The following is a 25,564-nucleotide window of genomic DNA, read 5'->3' as shown; positions in this document are numbered from 1 at the left end:
TAGTTTAAATCCCGATCATGAAGTTTTAAGTCTCAATTTTCATTGATTCTTGTTGCATGAACTGATGACATCATTTCATTCCTTCATATCTAAGAAATCACAGTGGGGAGAAGGGACTCAGTACACCTGGTCACAAAAAAGATTTTCAAATTGAGAACGGCCTGGTCCCTGGAAGAGCTGAAGCTACAGCCATGACTGAGAAAGCGCAGCTACTATGACGAGAGCAGACGCTAATATTGCTCCCTACTCCCCACCCCAAAAGGGAACCCATGGAAAAGGGAACACTCACCTATAGGCACTGGCCTAAACCTTTCTTTGCCCTCTGTCTCCTCACCCCTTTAGTCATGTCCCTACATGGGCTCTGCAGCTCCACATTCTAGGAACAGAATGGGGTTCAGACCTGGATCCCAGTCCCTTACTTTCTTGTAGAGGAGACGCTTCACAATAAAATGCATTAATTAATAATTTGTAAGTAAAATTTAAAATGAGTATTTGGATGATGCATGATTAATTACATGCTTGTCCAATTATGCCCTACTAGTAAACTGGGGGGGCTATTAAGAGGCATCCTCAGTTTCAAGCTTCTGTAAGCCTATTTTTGGTTATAGCTTGTTAGGAAAAAACCCAGTTTTTACAAGTACATGTCACTGTTTAGTCTTTTAGTCTAAGATACCGAATTGTCATTTGATCCGAAGGTTCATAGGCCTCATGATAAAACAAACCTGCTCCTGGGTAACATACATTAAGTACCCACAGCGTGCGCCATAAAAATACATAAAGAACAGAACTTTATCAAATAAAAGCACAATCTACTCCTAGACCGCAATAGACATGCAATGTTGACAAAAGAGGATTCAAATCGTGTCTACAAAGGACTCACAAATAACAGTAAAACAATAACAACAACAAAAAATAGTCATCTGATTTTTTTATCCAAAATCACCAGGAAATAGGAAATACAATTTTAAATTGAATATGAATTATTTCCAGAAACATTTAATAGATTGATCACCCCCCAGCAAACATTATCTTTAGCTCATTCTTTATTATTGTGGGTTTTTTTTTAAGTATGCTCCACGCCCAGTGTGGAGCCCAAAAGCTTGAACTCAAACCCTAAGATAAAGACCTGAGCTGAGATCAAGAGTCAGTTGTTCAACTGACTAAACCACCCAGGCACCCCTCTTCAGTTCATTCTTAACAATGATCTCAAAATTTGTGCCAAAGTGAACCATCAGCATTTGTAGAAGAGTTGACATGAATACCCATGAAGGTTCTCTTTAAAATATCTACTCAGTTAAATTCAGGGCAAGGTCATATCTTTTAAGATACACAGTTTTGCTGATAAAGTTTTAAAATCATACTAAAAAAAAAAGCATAGAACAGTAATTGCAATACTTTTCCCATTTCACAGATGAGGACATGGACAGTCAGAAAGTAGATGGCCATTACCACCCTAACTACGTGGGAGCTCATCTGATCTTGGAAACTAAGCAGGGTCGGGCCTGCTTAGCAATGGGAGGGGAGAAAAAGTACAAGTGACTCACCCCATTGTAATAACTAAACTGTGAGAAATGTAAACATTTATATTCTGAATTAAATATTCAGTATTAAAATGTTGATATGTATTGATTTTTGAAGAAAAATATTTCTTATGTAAACTTAAAAAAAAAAACAAATAATACATGTATATACTGTATACTTTATACTACTATTGGTGACAGTTTCTGGCTTAACATCTACAAAAGTTATCTCCAAAATATGGCCTATTGTATTTGAATCAATTTCCTTCTAACAACTAATGTAAGTATTTTAGGTAAATAAATATTAAAACACGACATTTTTATTAAATAAGCTCTAAAACATATGCCATATAACTTCTCAAAATATACCTCTGTATTGTGATAAAATACAAATAGTAAATAAGAAACTTTAGGAAGATTTCAAATAATTGTCAATTTAAAATTTTTATCTAGAATCTTATGAAACTAACTGAAGTATGATATGTAGGAGCTGTCTACACTTTCAAGATGGCTATTCACAGATCTTACGGTACTTTGGTGGAGTTAAATTATATCAGTTTCAAAGGACCTTCATAAGCACTTTAAACCGCTGCCCTTTTTGTTGTTTTTAGGCCTCAACTACCCTAACATTGGGATCTGCTAGGAAAAATAAGAAAAGCAACTTAGAAGTTCAGTTTGTTTTTAAGGTGGGGAGCATATGTTTACATTTATAGACTTGCGACTTAAAACAAGTTTTCTTGATTAGTGATTTTTTAAAAATCCTCTACATCTGGTATTTATTTAGTGGAAACCTGTGAGACCAAAAATGTTTTCTAGCACATTTTGCTACACCTTAGGACATATATTCCCAAGTTCAAGTGAAAATGAATTCATCAGGTCACCCACAAATTAGAAGGATGACATTTTCTGTGTTATCCATTAGCATATAGATACATACATACATCCTGTGAAAGAAGTAAAAATATAGGAAAACATTTGTAAAGTATTAATTTAACACTTTTTCCATGCTTCATGAAAGTCTCTTGTTATTAACCACTTCACAATCTAAAAACTAAATGAAATATATCAATACTGGTGTACGTTTTCACAGCAGCGGCTGTCACACAGCTTTCACATGCATAATTATCTTCATAGTTAAGATTAGTGGCAAACATCTTATTTTCAGAGAATTACAGAAGAGAGAAAATAAGTATTTGTTTATAGTCCTCTAACTTACTAAAAGCAATTAGCTGTGATCTGTATTGCACTTCTAATTCATATTCCTAAAGTCGGACTTTGTCTCTTGTATAAATTTTAAATGTCAGAGGATTTTGAAATTAATAGTGATTTTTTAAAATTATGACATATTGTTTAAACGTAATTCTGAAATATATAGAGAAGCGAACACTAAGGAAATTTATCCCTTTAAAGAAAACTGTAATTATTAAAAATAACCAATCACAAAAATATTTTCAAAATATTTTAAGTGTAATAAAGAATATGATGCTAGTGGACACTTGAGTTTTACTTTTTAAAAATTACATTCTTTTAAATTTAAAAGAATGAAAAAACAATGCCCAAAAGTCTTAGCCCAGAGTTCTTCAAATCTTTATACGCCAACAATGCCATGCTGTTAAAAGACTAGAAACTATTCAATGTGAAAAAGAATTTTTATTTAAAAATGAAATAACCACTTTTTTTCCTGTCCCAGTGAATTATAAAAGATTGAGATGGTCACTAGTTGATTCTAAGATGTTTAAAGATATAATTATTAGCAAGTGAAGTATCACATATCATCTAATATAAATAAAGGAGAAAAATTATGTGAAGTACTCAGTAGGCAAAAACAGATGGTTTAGTAACAAACTTCATTTTTTTGGCTAACATGACATTAGTTTTAAATTTTAATTATTAAAGAATACTATGGCACTATATTAACTGCAGAATGAATCTGTGAATCTGACTGAAAACAGACAACACAAAAAAATTATGTTAAAACTTGAACAGGTTCTCTTGAAACATCCCTCAGAATGCTAACTGGTAACATGTGTGTCTCCCATAAAACATTCATAAGAGTGCGAAGTACTTCTTTAAGAGAGAAGCCCCAGGTGATGTCTATGTCAATCTCTATGCCAGAAGGGTTTCCTAAATCATCTAACTCATCAGTTTGGTTCCACTTTCAGTCAGTGATCGATCCCTTAGCTATAGATGGGAGACTGCCAGAGCACACCTGAGATTTGTGGGAAAAGATGTGCCTGGGTACTTTTAAAGAGTAAGTTATTTCACTGTTCTCTCAACATCTCTGGTTAAAATCTGTTTCATGAATGATAAAAAACAGCTGACATTAAAATAATGTACTTCAAAATGAGGAGCTTCTCCAGCAGTAGGGTTCCTGCAACTCAGTTCAGCATCTTTCCTGGTTTTGTTTTCAGATAATATAAACAAAATTAATTTTACATTTCATCCCCCAAACTTGAAAAGGAAAAACAAACTTTAACTTCTCCCTGACAGATCACTATTTTTTTTTTACTTTATTTCTCCTAAAACTGACACTACTTTTCCCAAGACAATGGTGAATTATCCTTAGACCCAAGTGATTTCGATTCTTAGGCTCAAACAAGAGCACAGCCAAATTCTAACGATATACTACAATCGTCGTCATCATCATCTCGCAAATTTTGGACACACCAACACATTTCAACAAAACGCAATCAGAGTGAGGCGACTCACCTAAGCAACGGAAGCTAACAAGAAGAATTTAGAAATGCAGCCTTCTGAACACCAGCAGAGGTAAAGGCCCCTTCTTTACCTAACAACTGACCTTATATAAAAGCAGCGAATAGGTTACTCCCAGTTTCTGCCTCCTTACCTTAGGCTCCTCCCCAAATACCGAGGCAGACAGTACCACAACCACACACCCATTTCCCACCCCCTGCATTCAGGGGCCTGTGCTTTCTGTTTAAGCTACCTGCCTCTCGCTACCTCAGGGAGAGTACACAGAGCGCGCAGTGAGGCGCGGCACGTGTGGGAACCCCCAGCCCGGCGATGCCACCTTTCCAAACACGGGGGTGGGGCGGGGGACGCACGCCTTCTCCATCCCCTACAACCACGGGGAATCCGGCCCACATCCCAGCCTCTCCACTAGGCTGACGGCCAGCTCAGCGCTCAAGGGCACCGGGGCTAGGTGACCTCGAGGGTGCCCCTCGCTTATCTGTCACCCCGACCCTCACAGAGACCGCCGCCAGGGCTCTAGAGACCGAGCACGAGACTCCGCGGCAGCGGTACGGAGAGGCACCGGAGCCCGCGTTTCGGTCCCAAAGTTCCCCTCGAGCGCCTCCCGAACGCCTGCGCACCCCCGCTGGGGACTCGGGAGGTCCCCGGTTCTCTCAGACCCCGACCAGTCGCTCCCTCGAAGGAGCCTGTCCCGGGAGCGCCGGACGCACGCCCGGCGTGTCCCGGTGCGCGGCCGCCGCTCTCTGTGGCGCGTCTCGCGTGCAGCCCATGCCCTCCACCGCCCGGCCGGCTCGCTCTGTGCCGGGACACCTCAGCGCGTCCGCGACCCTCAGCCGGGACCTGTCCGCCCCGGTCCCCTCCGACCTCGACGCCGCAGCCCCGGCCCTCCTCGGGCCCCGACCCCTCGACGCTTCCCCACCCTCCATGCCCCCAGCGCCGCCCCGCACCCCAACACTGACCTGCGGCGGCGGCAGCGCCCAGCTCCGGCGTCCCGGCGGCCGACCCGAGCGCCCCAGGCGGCGACTCCGACGCGGGCACGGGCGCGGACGCGGGTTACCGCTCCGAGTGCGGTCGGCCCCGCCTGCCCGAGGCCGAGCCGGGCCGGGGGCGGGCGCGGCGCCGCGCGGGGGCGGGCGCGAGGCGGGGGCTGGGAGCGCGCGGCGCGGGGCGCCAGCCGCGTGGCGCACAGTAGGGCTCCTGGCCGCGGGGGTTGCCTTGGCGCGCGCCCACTCGATCCGGCCTCGCTTGTTTCTCCCAGCTGCCGCTGGGAGGCGGCCCAGAAATGGTCCCATTTTACCGAGCCGGCACCTGGACAGAGCTTAAAGAGGTGCCCACGGTCATGTCTGGGATCAGTCAGAGGTGCGGGATTCCGGAGCCCGCCTTCCGTCTCCACTCCACTGTGCCTCACCCTTCGCCCTGAGAGATTTCTTTTTTCCAAGTTGTTATTTTTAATGACATTCTTTAAAAAAATTAAATCATATTTAGGATCATCTGGATTTTAGCTGAGGGCCCAATGGCGCTGCGCACTTTCAGCGCCCCCCTTTTGCATTTGTACTTCACAGCGGTGCTCATTAGTCCCTTAAGGTGACTGAGTTTTAGTTTTAATCATTAAAAGCATTTCTTAAACTCATTAACAGAATTTCTTGAATTCTTTAGCGGTGTTTCCTCCACTGAGGGATCAGGACACATGGGGTGGGGTGGGGGTGGGGACAACGCGGGGCTTGGGAATCTCAACTTCTCACGTTGCAGAAGCAGTTTGGGGCATGCTGCCTCCTAAATGTACTGCGTAGCCTGCGGGCCGCTACTTTTCGTGCCGCTCTCCGTGTCGACCCGTCCAAGAGGGGTCACAGATGCCCAGTCAGAAAGCCTCTGGTCAAAAAAAAAGAAAGAAAGAAAGCCTCTGGTCTTCTGGACTTGAGGCCATACCTTCTGTCCCTCCTTCCCATCTCATGTACTGAGCATCCCGTTCTCGGCCTGGTCCTCCTTGAGGAAGCAAAGATGAATAAAGTTACTGATTTCAAGAAGCTTATTGATTGCTTGTCCAGAATGCTCGCTAGTCCTTTCACATCTTAACTCTTTGGGGATGCTTGGTTCTTTTCCCTTTAGGGCAGAAGGTTCTCATTTTTGAAGTACAATTTTGTGAGGATGAGTATCACTTCTAAAAAGGTTCAGAGGTAAAGTCAATAGATTCATGTCCTTCTACTTGTTTCCCAAAACAAGAAGAGGTACAGCTCTGTAGGGACTCGAGAGAACAATTGTTGACCATAAGACACCCCCCATCCCTTGCCTGTCGTATGGGTAAGTCAGATTGTCAGGGCTCAACATTCTACACTCAGGCATAGAAGTGCTGCATGTATCCTTCTTGATCATTCCAGAGTTCCAATCTGGCTTCAAATGTATAATGCAGTATTTGCCAGTTTATTAACAGAGTTGTACCACCATCACCATTTCAGAAGAAACCTCCTACCCATTAGCAGTCATTCCCTGTAGCTCTACTAACCACTAATCCACTGAGCCCACTCCATAAATTAACCTATTTTGGATGTATCATACAAATGAAACTATACAATAATGTCTTCTGTGACATGCTTCTTTGAACTTAGCACAATGTTTTGAGGCTCATCTATGTGGTATCCTCTGTGTGGTATATATCATCTATGTGGTATTTCTTTCTTTTTTATGGTCAGGTAATATTTCATTGTATGGGTATATTGTATTTTGTTTATCCATCCATTGTTAATGAATTTTCAGGGTTTTTCTACCTTTTGACTTTTAGGAATAATGCTGCTATGAACATTCATATCAAGGTTTTGTGTACACATGTTTTTCATTTCTCTTGGGTATGTACCTAGGAGCAGAATTGCTATGTTTAACTTTTTAAGGAACTGCCAGCCTGTTTTCCAAGGTGGCTTCACCATTCTACATTCCTATCAGCCATGTATGTAGATTCCAATTTCTCCACATTCTTGCTAACACTTGTTATTGTCTTTTTTATTTTAGCCAACCTGATGTGTGTGAAGTGGTACCTCACCGTGATTTTGATTTGTAGTTCACTAGTGACTCATCATATAAGCATCTTTTTATGTGCTTATTGGCTATTTGTATATCCTCCTTGAAGAAAATTCCAATAAAATCCTTTGCTCTTTAAATTGGGTTATTTATATTTTTATTGTTAATTTATAAGATTTGTTTATATATTCTGTATACAAGTTATTTATCAAATATATAATTAACAAATATTTCCCTCCATCCAGTAAGTTCTTTTTACTTTCCTCTTGGCATCATTTAAAACAGAAGAATTTTTAATTTTAATGAAATCCAACTTACCTATTTTTCTTCTGGTGTCACATCAGTTCCTAATCCAGAGTGATAAAAATTTACTCCCAAATTCTAAGAGTTTTATAGTTTTAGCTCTTATGTTTAGGTCTGTGATTTATTTTGAGTTAAATAATGTGCGTGGTGTGAGGTAGGGAAAATCTGCTTTTGATTGGGGAAATTCCCATAATTAACGTCACTGACCAAAGAGAATCCCAAAAGAGTAAACTCAGCACTGGTGCAACATTTTAGAGTTGAATACTAGAATATGAATACTTTCAAAACATCCTCCTAGATTAAAAAAAAAATTCTGTGATTTTTGAAAGTGGTCTATAGTTAGTAAAGCCTAAGAATGTAAGTTAAGCAATGTAAATAGAAATAATATAAAAACTACTGGTCTTGGTTCACTGGTGGATTATTAAATCAATTCAGGGGGTAATAACCAATATATTTTTTAAAGTCCAATAAAACAGAAGAGAACAGAAACTATCAGAATGTACTTCCTAAATTTAAAAAGCATTACTTCCTAACTTTTATGTTATGTATATGTGTGTTTGTGAGTACCAGGAATTGGTGTAAAATGTTGTTTATTACAGTTGGCCATATTTTCAAAAATTAGAAAACACTGTGTAAGCTACAGTTGCAGATTTCTTTCATTCCACAAACATTTATTGAGTGCTTATTTTGTGCCAGGCCCTCTGCTAAGTGCTAGGGATAAAATGATAAACAGCACATAGTCTCCACCCTACAACAGCATGCATACGCAGTCCAATCCATATTGTAGTTTCTAGAGATAAAAGATTGTACCTTGGTTCAGTTTTTCCCATCCACAAGGACACCTTCCAACTATTGATGTTTGGTCCTGTGTGGCACTTATTTTTTTGCAATTAGTCCTCAGCTATTTACCTCATTCGAGATTTGCAAACATATTTGCTTTTCTTCCAACTAGGGGAACTTTGTTCCCAGGTTCATAATTGCATACTATGTTTATTATATTGGGAAGGAAGTACAAATCTGGTAGTGGGAGGTGACCATAACTGAATTGGTTGGCATTTTCCTCCAACTAAAACTAGCTTGAGTGAGAGAACTCAGGTTTTTTGGGTTGTTTTTGTTTTTGTTTTGAGAACCCGGGTATTTTTAGCTACTGTTATATTATTTCTTAAGGGAGAAATCTCAATAACAAAATTTAAAAAAATAATGACATTTTTATGTTTCAAGGGTTTGGCAAAATGGAGTGTTGGCATTAACAGTGATATTTAACTATTTTGGATATTGGGTTTAGGAAAATTAATGTGCTCTGTTTCCAATCATCCAATTGAGTCACTTATTCATGGCAGCTGTGTACAATCACGACTCTGACATTTGTTCCTTCTTTTTATCTGAGACACCATTTGTCATATCTAAACACCATACATTCCCAGGAGATTTAGAAGATCTTAATTTAAAATTAAAAAAATTACAACCAGTTCAACATGCCAGACAGGTTACACACACACACACACACACACTCACAAATACAGCCACTTTTTGAATGACTCTATTATGTTCCCATACATGATTTTTAGAACTTCTTATAAAATTTTACCTGCAATCTCCTAATTTTACTTTGACTTTGATTAAGGTCCTTTACTCTTCCTCTCCCTATTCTGTCACCTGTTATCTTGCCCTTCACTAAATTACTTGCCCATTTGTTAGAAGATCTTAAGTACCACAACCAGGCTTGTAGCCCATTTCTTCTGACCTCCAGGTGATTGATCTTTTCATTATACCGCTCTGCATAAGTCACCTTTCTATTTCTGAGTGGTTGTCTTATGAATAAGAAAATTTCTGGGACATTCTTAATATAAGTATTAATCTCGCTTATAGACAAATAATTAGGTTACAATATATGCAGCTATGTGTTGACTCAAATTAAAAACCATGAAAGAATATAGCCAAATTAGTACTTTATTTAGCACCCCAACTTTGAGCTTTTTAAAATATAATTTGGAAGAATTAAAAGAAATAATTTCAAAGCCATTTCTTCAAGAGTACTGTTTTCTTTCCTACTAAATGAAATAACTCCCTATTTTTCTTTTACTCATCTGTTCTAGAAATTATTTTTTATTTGTAAACATCTTATGAACTTAATGATATTTAATTCCAAGGAAATTCCATTTGGTAATTTTAATAGTTCTGAATTAGACTACTCAAATTTTAAAGTAATTTAATGGTTTGAAAACATCTTTTAAAGGTTCAGAAACACTGATTTCCAGAGAATAAAAAAGAGAGTTTTGCCCTGCTTTGCCAACTTTTCTCTACTTTTTCTCCTAAAAATTGACCCACTTTACATATCACATTGGCTTCTAAGTATCAAGAGGTAGGAAGTAGAGTGAGTAGATGTCAGAAAGAAGAGAACTCCTGGTCACCCTGGAATGGCAGAGTTTACAGAATGAGAAATTTGTCCTATTTTCCATTCATCTTTTCCTTTCAAGAACATGAAGCAAGTAGTGGTAGAATGGAAAGAGCCTTGACTGTTATCTCTGTTCATTGTGACCTTGGGCAGGAGACTCGCTCTCTCTGAAACTGTTTCCTTGTCTATAAAATGGAAATATAATATGTTCCCACAATCTCATCAGTGAGATGACGTGAGAAATTGCCAAGTCAGGCTCCATATAGAAACTCAGTAAGTGTTGTCTACGGCTATACCACCCTGAACGCGCCCGATCTCGTCTGATCTAGGAAGCTAAGCAGGGTCAGGCCTGGTTAGTACTTGGATGGGAGAAACTCAGTAAGTGTTGTTTATCAACTGGGTGAAAGCCCTGAGAACATTCTTTCTGATAATCACTGATTAATATATTAAAGCACAGTTTGGATGCTAAATTGTATTTTCTTTCTTTCTTTCTTTCTTTCTTTCTTTCTTTCTTTCTTTCTTTTTTTTTTAAGTTTTTATTTATTTAGGGACACCTGGGTGACTCAGTCGGTTAAGCATCTGCCTTCAGCTCAGGTCATGATCTCAGGAACTTGGGATCAAAGTTCAGGTCCTGCGTTGGGCTCCCTGCTTGCCAGGAAACTGCTTCTCCCTCTCCTCCCTGCTCGTGCTCTCTCTCTCTCTCTCTCTCTCTATTTATTTATGTGTGTGTGAGAGAGAGAGAGTACGTGTGCACACAATTGGGGGTAGGGACAGAGGGAGAGGGAAAAGCAGACTTCCTTCCTGAGCAGGAAGTCGGATGTGGGGTTCTGTCCCAGGACTAGGGGATCATGACCTGAACTGAAAGCAGCTGCTTAACCAACTGAGCCACCCAGGCACCCCTAAATGGTATTTTCTATACATTTTTGGGGAAATACTTTTTGAAGTATATTTTCCTATATATATATATATATCTTATTTAGTCATTGATCTACATGGACACCCTTCCTTTCTTGCATGTACAGAATCACTAGTATAATGAATAGATTTAAAAATAACATGAACTCCAGATTTCTGCATGAGAATGGTTTTCTCAGGACACCTGTATGATTTTATAGGTCCCTGGCTTTGTCATATAAAGCTAAAAAGCAAACGCTTGTTATGATGGAAAAGATTAGACATAGTACAGAAGTGGACAGAATAGGAAATGAACCCCCTATACAGAAGGGGACAGAATAAGAAATGAACCCCCTTGTATTCATAATCTGGGATCAGTTTATGGCCAATCTCATTTCTTCTTACCCTCACTCACCTCCCTCTTCTCCAATATAATTCTGTAACAAATCCCTCAAACACGTTCCATCATAAAACTTCCAAACTGTTGGGGCACCTGGGTAGCTCAGTTGGTTAAGCCTCTGCCTTCACTTCAGGTCCTGATCTCAGGGTCCTGGGATTGAGCCCCGCATCAGGCTCTTTGCTCAGCAGGGAGCCTGCTTCCCCCTCTCTTTCTGCCTGCCTCTCTGCCTACTTATGATCTCTGTCTGTCAAATAAATAAATAAAAATCTAAAAAAAAAAAAAAAACAACAACAACTTTCAAACTGTTTCAAAATGTTGTTCTTAAGTCTTCTATGTAGAAGTTGGTTCAAATGATTTACTCTGGGAGCTTTTTGGTTTATCAGAAAAGTTCCTCTACTGAACTTTTTCCAGCTATATCACTGGTAAGTTGTAAAATGTGTTTCTTCCTGAGAGAACCATTGTCTGTGTGCTACAGAGTTCCAGAGACCCAAGGACATAAATATGTTCAGGCTGAGAAATGGGCAAGTAACTTGGGAAAGACAGGCATGGTAGTTTTAGTTGGTAATAACAACAACAACACAAAATAAAAAACAAAAGCAAAACAACCCTTGTGTACCTGTGCCAAGAACAGATTTCAGCAGATAGATATTGGTTCCCTAAGCTTTTGGGTGGCTGGGAGGGGCCTGGGTTGGTAGAGTTCTGGGCGGGGGTGGTCACTTTCAGCCACTGGCAGCCCACTTCTTTTCCATTCCTCTTCCCTTATGTGAACCATACAAATGAGTATTGTTGTGGGCTAAAGGTTAGGAAGAACAGCAAGACTCTAATCTTCCCTTCTGGAAGACCTCCTTGGGAGTAATTGTGTTCCTCCAAGCTTCTGCTTATTCCTCCGCGTATACAGAGTTCAGTCTAATACCTGTTGTATTTTGGTATAAGTTGTTGGTGAAGTGGCCCTCTTCTCCTACTAAGATTCAAGTGCCTTGACATGGAAACCATGATTTATTGATTTTTTTTTTCTTTTTTTATGCCAAAGACCTCCCGCACTAAATGCCTGAAATCAAGTAAGTGGGCTATTAATGTCTGTTGAATGATTGATTGCTGGCTGTTTAATTTACAAACTCATGCCTATTTTTAAGTAAATAATTCAAATGTCACCTCAAGAGGTCTTCCATCACTGTTATTCTTTATTCTCCTAACAGTTTTCTTTTTTTTCATACCACCTGAAATTATGTTCTTAAACTTTTGTTCATTGTTTGTCTCCCTACAGTAGACTGTAAACTCCATGAAGGTAGGGATTTTTGTAAAACTTTGTTATTTAGAGCAGCTTTAGATTCACAGCAAAATTAACATTAAGATACAGAGATTTCCCATTTACCCCTTAAGGAAGGGGTTTTCTATTCACTGTTGTAGCCCTAGCTCATAGTATGCCTTACATGACAAGTGGTAAGGGCTCAATAAATTTTTGTTATTGTAATATCAATAGTGTGATAGACTCAATTACCTTTAGAAGTTGTATTTTCATTATTTAGGTCCTACAAAATTGATTAGTATGTAAGTCCCCAGGCTCTGTACTCATTTTAACCTTACTTAGGTAGTCACTGGCTACCTAAGGTTTTTTTTTGGTTTTTGTAAACGTAATTTTGTTTTGAACTTTTGAACCCATGGGGCAGCTTTGCTTTTGACACTGGGAACAGCTACTAATGATACACAATTTCTGTTTTGAGCAGAGTCTGAGGACTGATGGGGAAGTTTGACCCTGGGGCTCCATAGCTGTGCTTCCTATGAGAGTTATTTTAGATATTCTCTTCCCACTGTGATTTTTTAGTAATAGAATTTCCCTTTTCCCCTTGCCTAGAAGAGGTTTTCCAGCACCTGCATTGCCTATTTCTCAAGCGCCTGAAACCTAAAGGGGCATTTTTTCATACATCTAGGACATGACATTTGGGAGTGACACCTGTCTGGGGGTGACGGTCTGGTACAGGATAGGCTTTCCTTCTGTTTTGCATTTCTACTGCAATTTAAATGTTTGAGTAACTGGTTGGTCATGAATTGCATGTACCATTGACCTTTTAACAATGTGGAGGTTAAGGGTCTCCTGTGCAGTTGAAAATCTGCTTGTAGCAGTGATTCCCCAAACCTTACTGATTACATCATAGTCCATGAACAAATATTTGGTATGTTATATGTATTATATGCTGTATTCTTACAATAAAATAAGCTAGGGAAAGAAAATGTTACTAAGAAAATCATAAGAGAAAATATATTTACAGTTACTGTACTGTATTTATAAAAAAAGTTATACAGTTCAAGGGTCAACTGTTTATATTTAGAAACTGCTATACACTCTTGGGAGGAGGTGGGGGAGGGAGTTAAGGGGAACCCTGTACTTACTGAAGAGTGATACTTTGTTGCCATTAATATCTTTGCAGCCTCTCTTCTTACCACCATAACATGGATATATGGATATTTTTTCCTCCCCAAACTATTTTTCTGTTTTAAATGTCCTGTAATTATCCATTGATTCTTTCAGTAAAACTTCAGTAATTCAGTATAATCCTATAGTATCTCCAGACATTCAAAAACACGTTTTAATATATTCTATTACATAGTTAATGCATGTAATGTCATATGAAACAAAACAAACATTTATAAACCATAAGATCAATAACAATCATAATATATGGGCAAAGTCAGTCTGACCACACAATGAAAAGATATTTACATCCAAGTGGAAAAACAAAAACAAAATAGAAAAGAAAAATAAATCACAGCCTTGAACTTTTATGTAAATAATGACTTTTTTCTTTTTCTTTCTAATCGCTTTAAAAATTACAGAAGTCATATAAGCTTTTTGTAAAAAGTCAAGCCACTTGAATGCCGGTGCTCATAACAGTGTTGGTTGTAGGAAACAAAAATGTGGAAACCATCCAGATGTCCAGCAACTAATGAATGGGTAAACAGAAGGTGATGTATATATACATTATTCAGCAGTACAAATGAATGAGGGGCTGCTGCATGCTATGAAATATATGAGCCTCAAAAAAATTAGGCCAAGTGAAAGAAGTCAGTCATAAAAGACCTTATATCGTTGAACACCATTTATATGAAATGTTCAGAATAGTCAAATGCATAGCGACATAAAGTAGATTAGATGGGAGAGGAGAAAATAAAGCACTGAGGGTTATATGCAACTAATGTGTCATTGAACACTACATCAAAAACAAATGATATACTTACACGTTGGCTACTGAACATAAAAAATTGTAAATGGGTATAGTTTCTTTGGGGGGGGTGATGAAATATTCTGGAATTAGATAATGGTGATGGTTGGATGCCTTTACTAAATATACTAAAATCCACTGAATTGTTCATTTAAAAGGCTGAATTTTATGATATGGGAATTAAATTTCCATTTTTAAAATGTTGAGAAAAAAAATTTATATCCTTCCTTTACTGAATAAGAATTAGCATATTTTTACTTTTCCCTTCTTCACCCTCCTGCCTTGTAATGTCACTGTTACTCTTGGGGTTCAGCAGGTTGTTATAATTGTGCCCAGAGAGGCCAGCCTAGTGGACAAAAAGGGTCTAAAATCTTAGCCATACACTCATTCTACCTGAAAGAAGGGGCGACTTTTTTTTTTTAGGGGGGAGCAGCAGAGGGTGAGGGAGAAAGAATCTTAAGCAGAACCTGATGTCAGGCTCAATCTCACAACCCCCGAGATCATGACCTGAGCCAAAATCAAGAGTCAGATGCCTAACTGATTGAGCCACACACTGGCCCCAAATGTGAGGGACTTTTTCTAATCCACACAGAAGTACTTTAGGAACTAGCAGTGGCCTTCATCATTTTAATGGGTTTTATGGTAGTGAAGGTTGGTAAATATATGTACTTAGTCTACTACCTTGGATTAAAAGTCAAACACTTCATTTCACTGTAATATTATAATGGATTTACTATAATGGATTATTTTCCAGAATGGATCACCCTTTGGCCCTCTCTTCACAAGTTGGGTTGAAAATTATATGATTAATCTCAAAAAGCACGTTTCTAGTTTAAATGTGTGTAATACAGTCCCTTTAGATTGGCTTTTTTGGTTTAAAAGAGAGTCTGTGTACTGTTCAACTTTATATTATGATCCTCCAATAGTTTTTATATTTTATATCACTAAAGTACCACCACTACCAAGGGTATTTCCCGATACTTACTTGTTCTAACAATGCAACTTTCTTACAGCATTCTTGTAGATTTCAAAAGAGCTCAAATAATAGTATTTTTGGCACTAAATTTAATCTGCGAGTCAATGCACATTTATTGAATTACTATTGAAAATAACACTCTATTCCAAACAGGAAGAACCCCCAAATCATCATACTTTACATAAAAAATGCTTATGTGCCTGGTGTCTAGTAGGTACTCAACAAATATTTGGAAATGAATCAATGGATCAAGTGCAATTTTGTCTGTTTATGATACCTAAAAATTAGATACTGGCTAATAGCCATAGATTTAATAGGTCCTTATTTCCATTTTCAGAGAAAAAAGAGAAATTATCTGATACAAATAATGTCATATAATTAGTGACTACTTCTAAGAAAAGTTCCAGAATTCTGGCAAGTTAGTAATCGTTTTAATGCTAAGTATTTGTGGTGGTTTAAGCTGCAAATTTTCATCAGTGATTTTTTTTTGGGGGGGCTACTTTTCTTGTTTATTTGTTTATAAAAGAAGTATTTACTGTTAAGTTTCAGGATTATTCAAAAAAGTTTCTATATATAAATCAATAATCAGTGGTTCTCAAACCTGGCTGTATATTAAACACTTAGTGTTTTGTTCTTGGTTTTGTTTATGTGCTTGTTTCTAATCCTAGAAAGGTGGAATCCAGGATTCCTAGACTAATCAGAGCTACATGGTTGAACTCATGAATTTTTGACTTAAGAAGCATCCTAGATGATATTTTGGGGTGGCTGACTGACTCTTGATTTTGGCTCAGGTCATGAACTCAAGGTCCATGAGATCGAACTGGCATCAGGCTCCATGCTGGGTGTGGAGTCTGCTTGAGATTCTCTCTCTCTCTCTGCCCCTCCCCAATACTTTCTCTCTCTCCATAAAAGAAGGAAGAAAGAAAGAGAGAGAGAGAGAGAGAGAGAGAGAGAGAGAGAAAGCCTCCTAGGTGATATTTTAAGTTTTATTCTTAACCACTCAAATTCTTCATGAACATTGTTTTTTCTTACAAAAAATGGAAGATTTCAAATAATGCCAAATTCTCTTCCTGGTTCCCAATCTTGGCTCCTTTTCTCCTTCCCTGACTTGGGAGCACTTCTTGTGCACAACTAAAAAATTTTTTTAGAATTCAAAATATAAAGCCATATTTTTAATGTTGTTCTTTATCATATGAAGTAGAGAGTACAAGTCCCAATAAAGAGAGGGAAGAACTGCCTTTTCAAGTATTTAAGGGCCATTATTTAAGATGATATCTTGCCAAAAGAATCTCTTCCTTCTCACGGAAAAAAAAAGTTTAATTCCAATTACTCTTAGTAAGAAATGTGAGCCATGGAAATAGTAAACATATTCAGTATATGGGGAAAACAGTTGGTATTCAGTAAACACCAAGTAATTTATTGGCTTGGCAAGGCTCCCTTGAACTCTAGCGTATAGTTAACTCTTCCTTATCTAGGACCAGATTTACTGTTTTGTAGATTGTAATGTCATTGAGCTTCCCTCCATCATGTTGCTAAATTCCAGACTATTAGTATACTACTACAAGAGCAGTGGAATCAAGCTTAACAGTGGGCTAATAGAAGTTGATTTTCCAATCCTTACTGCACATCCTTTTTGTCACTCACTGTGTTAGGCAGAGGGCAAAAACCCTGCTTTTAGGGAGTTCATAGTCCCGTAGAAGGGCCAGAGGGGGATAAGATAAGGGGGAAAGAAAAAAAAAAAAAGCTAGAATACCTTGGTAAGTAGGGTGTATGGTAAGTGCTTGAAAGGGTTGTTCCGGTGCCATGGGGTACTGGAAAGGCGGAGAAATCTAACTCAGGTTGGAAGGGTGTGGGGGGAGGGGTTAATGGGAAGGCTTCCCAAAGTTGTAATACCTGAGCTTAATCTTGAAGGATGAGTACAGTCTAGCCATACAAAAATATTTAGGAGGTAGGATCCAAGGCTTTTAAAAAGCACAAAAACAAAAAAAAACAAAAAACATTTGCACTCGAGACCCTAAGTCTAAGCTAATGCTCGGGTTTCTGACTTGAGCAATTGATGGGCTCAGTTTGAGACATGTTGAGTTTTAGGTGTTTGTGAGGCAAGGTGTCTGTCCTCACTTTAGATGATTGGCAATCTATAACTTTGGAAAGGAGTCTGGGATGGAAATAAAATGTGGAGTTGTCATTGTTCACCTAGCAACCGAACTCACTGATGTGAATGAGATCGTCAGGGACAGCAAGAAGGCAAGGAGGCTGAGGAGATATCTCTGGAGAGGGTGAGCTTTTAAGGGATAGGTGGAATCTGAGAAGGAACAGCCCAAGAAATAGAAAAAAGGAAAATGAGAACAACAGCTTGATATAATGATGGTCAACAGAAGAAGGACACAATACTCTCAGATGTCACAGAGAGGTCAGTTAAGGCAGGCCTGGTGACTGGTGACATCAAAGCAGAAGCCGTATCAGTTGGGAACATTTATTGAGCACCGGCTATGTGCCAAGCACTGTAAATGTCATGCTCTTTATTCTTCACTACAGCCTTCTGAGGGAAAGTAGTCTTATTATTATTATCAACCTCATATTACAGATGAGGAAGTTGAGACAGACAGAGGCCCTGAGCAGAGCCACACAACCAGTATGCAGCAGATCAAAGATAACTCAGCTCTTAACTACTTCTGAGTCCAGTCTCTTAGCCTTTTCTGGTTACCAGTTGTGGCAAGAAAGTACAGATAATGTATGTAGACGCCTCTTTAGAAACAATTATCAGTGAAATAAGGAGGGTAGATTTTACAAAGGGGACACTGAGACTAAACAAGGTGGGTTGTAGGGTTTTATTTTTGGTTTTAAGAAGAAAGAGGTTTGCTCAACAACACTAGGCATCAGGAAGATACAAATCAAAACCACAATGAGATACCACCTCATGCCAATCAGAATGGCTAAAATTAACAAGTCAGGAAACAACAAAAGTTGGTGAGGATGCAGAGAAAGGGGAACCCTCTTACACTGTTGGTGGGAATGCAAGCTGGTGCAGCCACTCTGGAAAACAGTATGAAGGTGCCTCAAAAAGTTAAAAATAGAACTACACTATGACCCAGCAATTGCACTATTAGGTATTTACCCAAAGAATGCAAACACAGTGATCTAAAAGGGCACATGCACCCCAGTGTTTATAGCAATGATGTCCACAATAGCCAAACTATGGAAAAAGCCCAGACGTCCATCAACAGATGAATGGATAAAGAAGGTGTAGTATATGCCCAGAGTTCTTTTGTGGCACAATATATGGTGCCCATTGATGAGCTCTTAGCTGATCCTACTTGGTTACTAGAAATGATTACTTTCAGTTCTCCCTGGTCTTGTCTTTTTAAAAATATATGCAAATGTGGTTAAACTTGACTTAAATTGAGCTTCTAGTAACTATACTAGAAAGGACAATACAATCCAATGTTTCTTGTTTATAAAGGACTTATGATGAAATTCATAACCAGAGGTCTTTGTACATTCCTCTCCAAAAGATGGTGGAGTGATAATGGAGTGACATCTAACTCATACCCTAGTTCATAATTTTATACATTGAAGACAGTCATACTAGGACTTGTGTGAAGGCCCTAATGGTAGGGTTGTGTGGGAAAATGCAAAGTACCATGCCTGTAGCTTCTTTAGGAGCTCTCAACTTTCTTAGAAGAGATTACAGAAATTACTAGAATTCAGAGAAGTAAGTGGCCAATATAAATGATAATCTGGGAATCACCATAACTTCTTCCATTTAAAAATGATTATACCAGTAAGAATTTATTTTTGTTGCAAGAATTTATTTTTTTAAAGGAATACAGAAATATCTAGAATGTATTATAAGAGTTCCCCCTTACTACCTCCTCACTTCCACTTCCCTTCCCGGATTGAGGCGTTTCTCACTAATTTCTTCTCTATGCATTTTCATAAGTGTGGAAGGACTTATGTAGTTTAGTACAGGCTCTTTCACAGCTGTTTGGCATAAATTATTTAAAATGCATTGCTCCATGAAATTTTCACTTAATAAGTTCTTTTCATGTAAGAACACACAGATCTATTCTTTTAATAGTCAGTTTGTATTACTACCAAATACTTTTTAAGTGTATCTTACAAAAGAGAGTGAAACAAAACAATTAATTTCTAAAACTTCTAATTGGCAAACACTAGTGACTGTATTAAATTATTTCCATGTTTAATTTCTTGTTTGAGAGGGCTAAGCCTCATATAAATTTTCTCCTTACCTTTTTAATCTTTTAAAAACATAGGTTTAATGCATCATTTTGACATGAAATGCCTTACATAAATATTTTGCTAAAAATCACGTGTTCTTAAAAGGAAGACTTAAGGGGGCACCTGGGTGGCTCAGGGGGTTGAGCCTCTGCCTTTGGCTCAGGTCGTGATCCCAGGGTCTTGGGATCGAGTCCCGCATCGGGCTCTCTGCTTGGCAAGGAGCCTGCTTCCTCCTCTCTCTCTGTCTGCCTCTCTGCCTGCTTGTGATTTCTGTCTGTCAAATAAATAAATAATCTTTAAAAAAAAAAAAAGGAAGACTTAAGGAGTAAATACTGGAATACTACCTCACAAGAATATATAATTGAATGCTGTGGATCCCATAGACAGAAATAGAATGAAATAAAAATCTTAAATATCTAGGATAATGATAATTCTAAGGACAATGGGATTTTAAAAAAAATTTCAGTTCTTTTCTCATCATTGTTAAACTGATAACTAAAATCTTAAAAAAAAAATAAGATGTGGAAAAACAAACAAACAAACAAACAAAACAAGATGTGGGGCACCTGGGTGGCTCAGTGGGTTAAGTGTCCAACTCTTGGTTTTGCTCAGGTCATGATCTCAAGACCTGAGATGGAGCCCCATATCAGGCTCAGAGCTGGGCTTAGAGTGGAGCCTGCTTAAGACTCTCTCTCCCCCTCTTCCTCTGGCCCTCCACCCCTCCCTCTCTTAAAAAAAAAATATCAAACCAAACCAAACAAACAAAAAGAACCAAAGAGGCTCTCTACATCTTGTTTAAAAATATATCTGTATGTACACATGCATAGAAAAATGCAGAGGAAAAAATAAGTTTACTTTTTTAACAGCGGTTATCTTTGGGTGGTGAGATGTATTCAAGGTGATCTTTATCTTTTTCTGAACTTTTCAGTTTAAAAAATAATGAATACATATTATTTTTCCTAATTAGAAAAGTTGATGCAATATAATGAATTCATAGTAAATGAGCTAAACGACCATGTCTCTGGATTCAAGGAAAAGAATCTTTCCCTCTTTATCTTTATATTTCCCCTCATTAATTTTTCTCAAGTAGTTGTCAGATTTTAAAAATTTGTAAGGCAAAGAAATAACATTGGACCATTATGCGTAATGTATAAAATTATAACCTTGGGTCAAAATAAAGTTAAAAATAGACTTAAATGTACAAATAAACACAACATCTAAAGTAGTTTATTCTAGTGCTGTTAGGCCAACACACAAAATACATTTTTATTTGCTGATAAGTTATGTATCGTTTGTTAAATAACTAAGATTTTTTACTTTTAATTTAGCAAAATTTAGGTTTTAAAAAAGCTTATTCTTGTCATTTCCAAAAAAAGAGGGGAAAGGAGAGAGGAAGCTGTGCTTACTGGGAAAGTTGCAACATTCAGTTCGTAAGTACTTTTTGCTTGAGATATTTTTTTCAACTACTTCTCTTACATAAGAGCCCTGTAATATCTCCATAGGGAGAAATAACACTGGGCTACATTATGTCTTTTTAATTTTTCCTCCAGATAGTGTTTACAAATCAACATGTAGGAATGACTCCATACGCAAAGTTATTAGCCAACATTGGTGTCCATTTGCCATTAAGGACAATTGGTAATTTTAACAATCAATGAGAGTTTATTTTAGGAGAAAACTTACTGAAATTTGCAGGAAATAACCTTTTTGTTCCAAAACAGCTGTCATTGAGCACCATTATATCTACAACAATTAAAATTATCTTTGGTGACTTTTAGCATTTGGCATTGCTCCATTATTGTTCAGTTAAATATTTTTCAAGTTTGCTAGGACTTTTGCCCACTGTGTGCTTACGGCCCTTTATTGTCAATATGTATCTTACAATTCACCTTTGTGACATTACTTTTTTGTATTGTGGGAGAGAGTGTAATTTCTGAAGTGAATTGCTAGAGAAATCAAGTAACATTAATTAGGAAAATTTGCAGCACATACCTACAAGTTGCTTACAAAAATATGATTATAATTTATTCCATTATGTTTGGCAACGGATATCCCTTTCTCTCTTTTTCTAGATCCATGCAAAAAATTCCCTGTCTAAAGAATTAGCTAATGTTTAGTGGAAAAAAAACAGTGAAGGGTGACATGTGTTGTCATTTTAATAAATGTAATTGAAAAAAAAATGTAATTGAAAATTGTGAAGAAAACATCTAAGTTGAAGTCACCTGGGCCATCAGGCAGAGGACTGATTGTCAAAAACACCACCAAACAAAAACATAGGTGGCAATGGAAGCCATAAACATGTTAGCCCAGCACCCATCCAAAATGAATACTGCTTAGAAAAAAATAACAAACCTGAGATCCTGTAATATGTCACCAATTAAATCTTAAATAAGAACTCATGTGTTTGTTTAATTTTGAAAAAAAGGAAGCGTTTGTCTTCAGAAATGATTAATTAAATATTGAAACACAATAGCTTGGGGAACCTAGATGCATCATATGATAAAAGATAATATTTTTATAATATCTGAGGTCTTGATTACTGTTAGTTTATTATTGTATTTTGAGGGAGAGTTTGCCATGATTTTATTCAAACTAAAAAGGTAGAGAATATTTAAGACTTATAACTCATAATCTAAACCTAAAATACAGATACCAGTGAACATTTGTTATAACCTGATACTTTTCTTAACACTTGCAAGCCCATAATTAACCTTTCAGACAAAATCCTGGAAAGGATTTAGAGGACTAGTCAGGTGAAATTTATTTAAGTAACTTCAATAATCTGCAAAAATTCAAAGCAATTTAAGCTTTGTATTACATATTTAAGGCACAAATTGTTTTTATGCTGACTCCTTTTGACCCTCTTCCCTCTATTATATCCCAGCAGATATTTTTGCTTCTGAATTCCCCCTCCCCCACCCAAGTTCACATCATCAAATTCTTGGCTGTTTTTGAGGAGCAATAGTAATTAACAAAACTGGCTTTCCAACACAGGAGGTCAAAAATGGAGGATGAGAAATATATTCTTTAAAAAGCAGATGCAAAAAAAAAAAAAAAAGCAGATGCAAAACTCTTTTTTAAAAAATTTTATTTATTTATTTGAAAGACAGCGATCACAAGTAGGCAGAGAGGCAGGCAGAGAGAGAGGAGGAAGCAGGCTCCCTGCCGAACAGAGAACCCGATGTGGGGGTGGATCCCAGGACTCTGGGATCATGACCTGAGCTGAAGGCAGAGGCTTTAACCCACTGAGCCACCCAGGCGCCCCAGATGCAAAACTTTTGTAAAATTTAAAATTGGCTATCAACTTGAAGATAGATCCTACAAATTGTTGAAAGGCCTTATGGAATACCTGTGATCTTTCTTCTCTTAATATTTTCTGAATTTTTCAGAAGTTTGTGTATCTTTTTCATGTATCATTTTTACAGAGAGAAAAACTATAAGATATGGGGAAGAGTATCCCATTCATCATGAAAGTGTAAATAAAATAGGTAAAACACTGAATTTTTTCCAAGGAAAAAAAAGTACTTTTCTAAAAGAATCCAGGCCTCTAAACTCTTCCTCTCATTTGTGGAACATAAAGTGTATTTTGGATCACAACATGGAACATTCCAGACAATGTGAAATCTAGAAAGGAACTGCACCTGTATCCCGATACAGTACCAAAAAAATATAGCTACTGAATAAATAGTCTTCCTAAATTAGGAAGAAGAATTCAAGTCCACTTATTATGATGCACAAAAGTGAAAGTTTTACTCTTGGCATGGATGTGATAAAATCATGAGATACGATTAGCAAGAAGGTATTTTTCAGAGTCTTGCTACACTGAGCAGTTTTAAGTAGAAGAGTACATATTGTAGAATATAACTCAGTGCTTTGCGCTAATTGAAAAGTTGATGATTTTTGATGAAACTACAGCTATTTACTCTGTAAATTTTGAGAATTATTTGATTATTTCCCTCAAAACTATTCCTTGCGCCAAATAGAAAACATTGTATATTTGAGGATTCGCTTACCTAAACTGATGCTCTTGGTAGGGATGAATTAAGCTTCTGCAGAATTTTCTGTAAGAAGAGAAACTTTCACAAAATGGTGATTCTAAAAAAGTGATCTTTTTCACTGGAAAATATGAAGCAATGTATGTGGAAAGCTGCAAAATCTGGAGTTGCAGGCAGATTGGGCAAGGGATGTCTGGTATAAAAAAAGAATTAAATCATGGCTAAAGATTTTCCCTGCAAAAGTAGTGATTAATAAAGGGAAAAAGCTATTAACATGACTTTTTATAACACACTACTGGTAAAATTTTAAAAAACAATCAGAAGTTGTAAAAAGAATTCTGACAGAGAGGCATAAGATAAAGAGGGAAGTAGAAAAAGAAGAATGAGTATGTGACCAGACATGTGACATTGCCATTATTTTTATTATTTTGCAGAAAACCTCAGACTAACCAGGAGAGAGGACTGAGGAGATGAGCTAAAATTTAGCTTCTAGACGAGAGGTTTTGCTCATGTCTTATATTTTTCCTTTAAAAAAAAAGTGTCTGTGTGTGTGTATGTGTTTGTCTTCTGGGTGCATTTCATGGTAGAAAAATCTCTTGAATATTCTATAGCTTACAACAAAAATTGAAAAGCAAATGAAGCACGTGGAACTATTGTCAGACACAGATAAAGACAGACCAAAATCAAATCTTCACCTTTGCATTTTGAATTTCAACTGAGCTGCAGTAGGTTTCTGTATCAGACTTTAAGTCTGATGTTTGGCTGCACTCATTTTCATCGTATTTTTTTGCAGTTATCTTACCAAATGCTTAAAAACCTAAATCGACAAAACCATTTCCAAACTAGTAGAATTATCTGTATTTCTTTCTTCATTTAACTGTTTAATTAATTTTCCAGTTTCTCCATTTATCAGAACTCAAAGCTGCTCTTAAATTTTCTGTCTTCCATTTAAGGGTTTGGTGATATGATCTATTGTGATACACACACACACACACACACACACACACATCATATATGATAGATATATATACACTCAGCATTGTACTAGATGCCAGAGATACAACACTGAAAATTCCGGAAAGTTTCCCGGGCTTGCTGTACACCAAGTTCTTTCCCAAAATAGTTTGTAAAGGTTCTAATGATCTCTACAGCAGTATCAAAAATAATTCCTCCTTTCTAATTTGGAAAGCAAGAACATTAGCCATTATTTGTTTCTTAGTAATTTTCCACATGCCAGTCATCCTATCTTGGAACTCCTCAATCTCAGACCAAACCCCTCTAACTGGTGTATGACTTTTCCCATGTGACCCTTTAAATAAATTCTAAGATTTTTCCCATAATTAATTAATCTCAGAAATCAAAATGAAACATGTCACCAAGGTCTTATTTAAAGCCAAGAAATTTATTGGCTATTATCCAGGCTTCCTTCTAAATTAAACAACCCCAAATACTCCTCTTACCATCCTTGCTTCTTGATTTTAGGCATTTTTCTCTCCAGACAATTGGGGCACGTATAAAAGTTTTGATATGTCCATGTTTTAACCAAGATCATTATTTATGTTTTCTTGTGGTAATATGTATGGAAACTTTTCTCTAAAATGTCCATATCCATGTGCTTTTAAAAAGGTACACAGGAGAGAAATTAATTTCCCCATCCTCAGTAGTAAATGCTATTATATACTTTTTCATTTTTTTGAAGGTTCCAAAATTTAGCAGCTCAAAATCTTTTCTCAAAGTCTGACTCTTTAGGCCTGGTAACAATTTAATGTACAACTAAATTTTTATGATTTATAGATGGATTACTTAAATTATACTTTATCTTTGGTGACTCAGTTCTTCCTCACCTTTGCCACTTGGCCAAGTTCAAGGATGCTGAACTGAGTCGGGGTCAGACATGTACGGT

General features: G+C 37.5%; 1 protein-coding gene across 5 annotated transcripts in view; it reads right to left on the bottom strand.

The window, feature by feature from the left end:
• Positions 1 to 23,701, bottom strand: part of PPARG (peroxisome proliferator activated receptor gamma) — a 143,095-nt gene extending 119,394 nt beyond the window's left edge. The window contains exon 1 of one of the 5 annotated variants that reach the window (XM_032841690.1): positions 23,680 to 23,701. The gene's annotated coding sequence lies outside the window, so the exon portion shown is untranslated. Of the gene's footprint in view, positions 1 to 4,229; positions 4,323 to 5,191; positions 5,247 to 23,679 lie in introns of those variants that run through there. The other 4 variants (XM_032841687.1, XM_032841688.1, XM_032841689.1 and 1 more) reach the window with 4 other exon arrangements.
• Between the last annotated feature and the right edge of the window lie 1,863 nt (positions 23,702 to 25,564).

This window comes from Lontra canadensis, unplaced genomic scaffold, assembly GCF_010015895.1.
Source record: "Lontra canadensis isolate GAN:19392208 unplaced genomic scaffold, GSC_riverotter_1.0 scaffold124, whole genome shotgun sequence".
In the NCBI taxonomy this organism is placed as follows: Eukaryota; Metazoa; Chordata; class Mammalia; order Carnivora; family Mustelidae; genus Lontra; species Lontra canadensis.
This window is presented reverse-complemented; position numbering and strand designations above follow the sequence as displayed.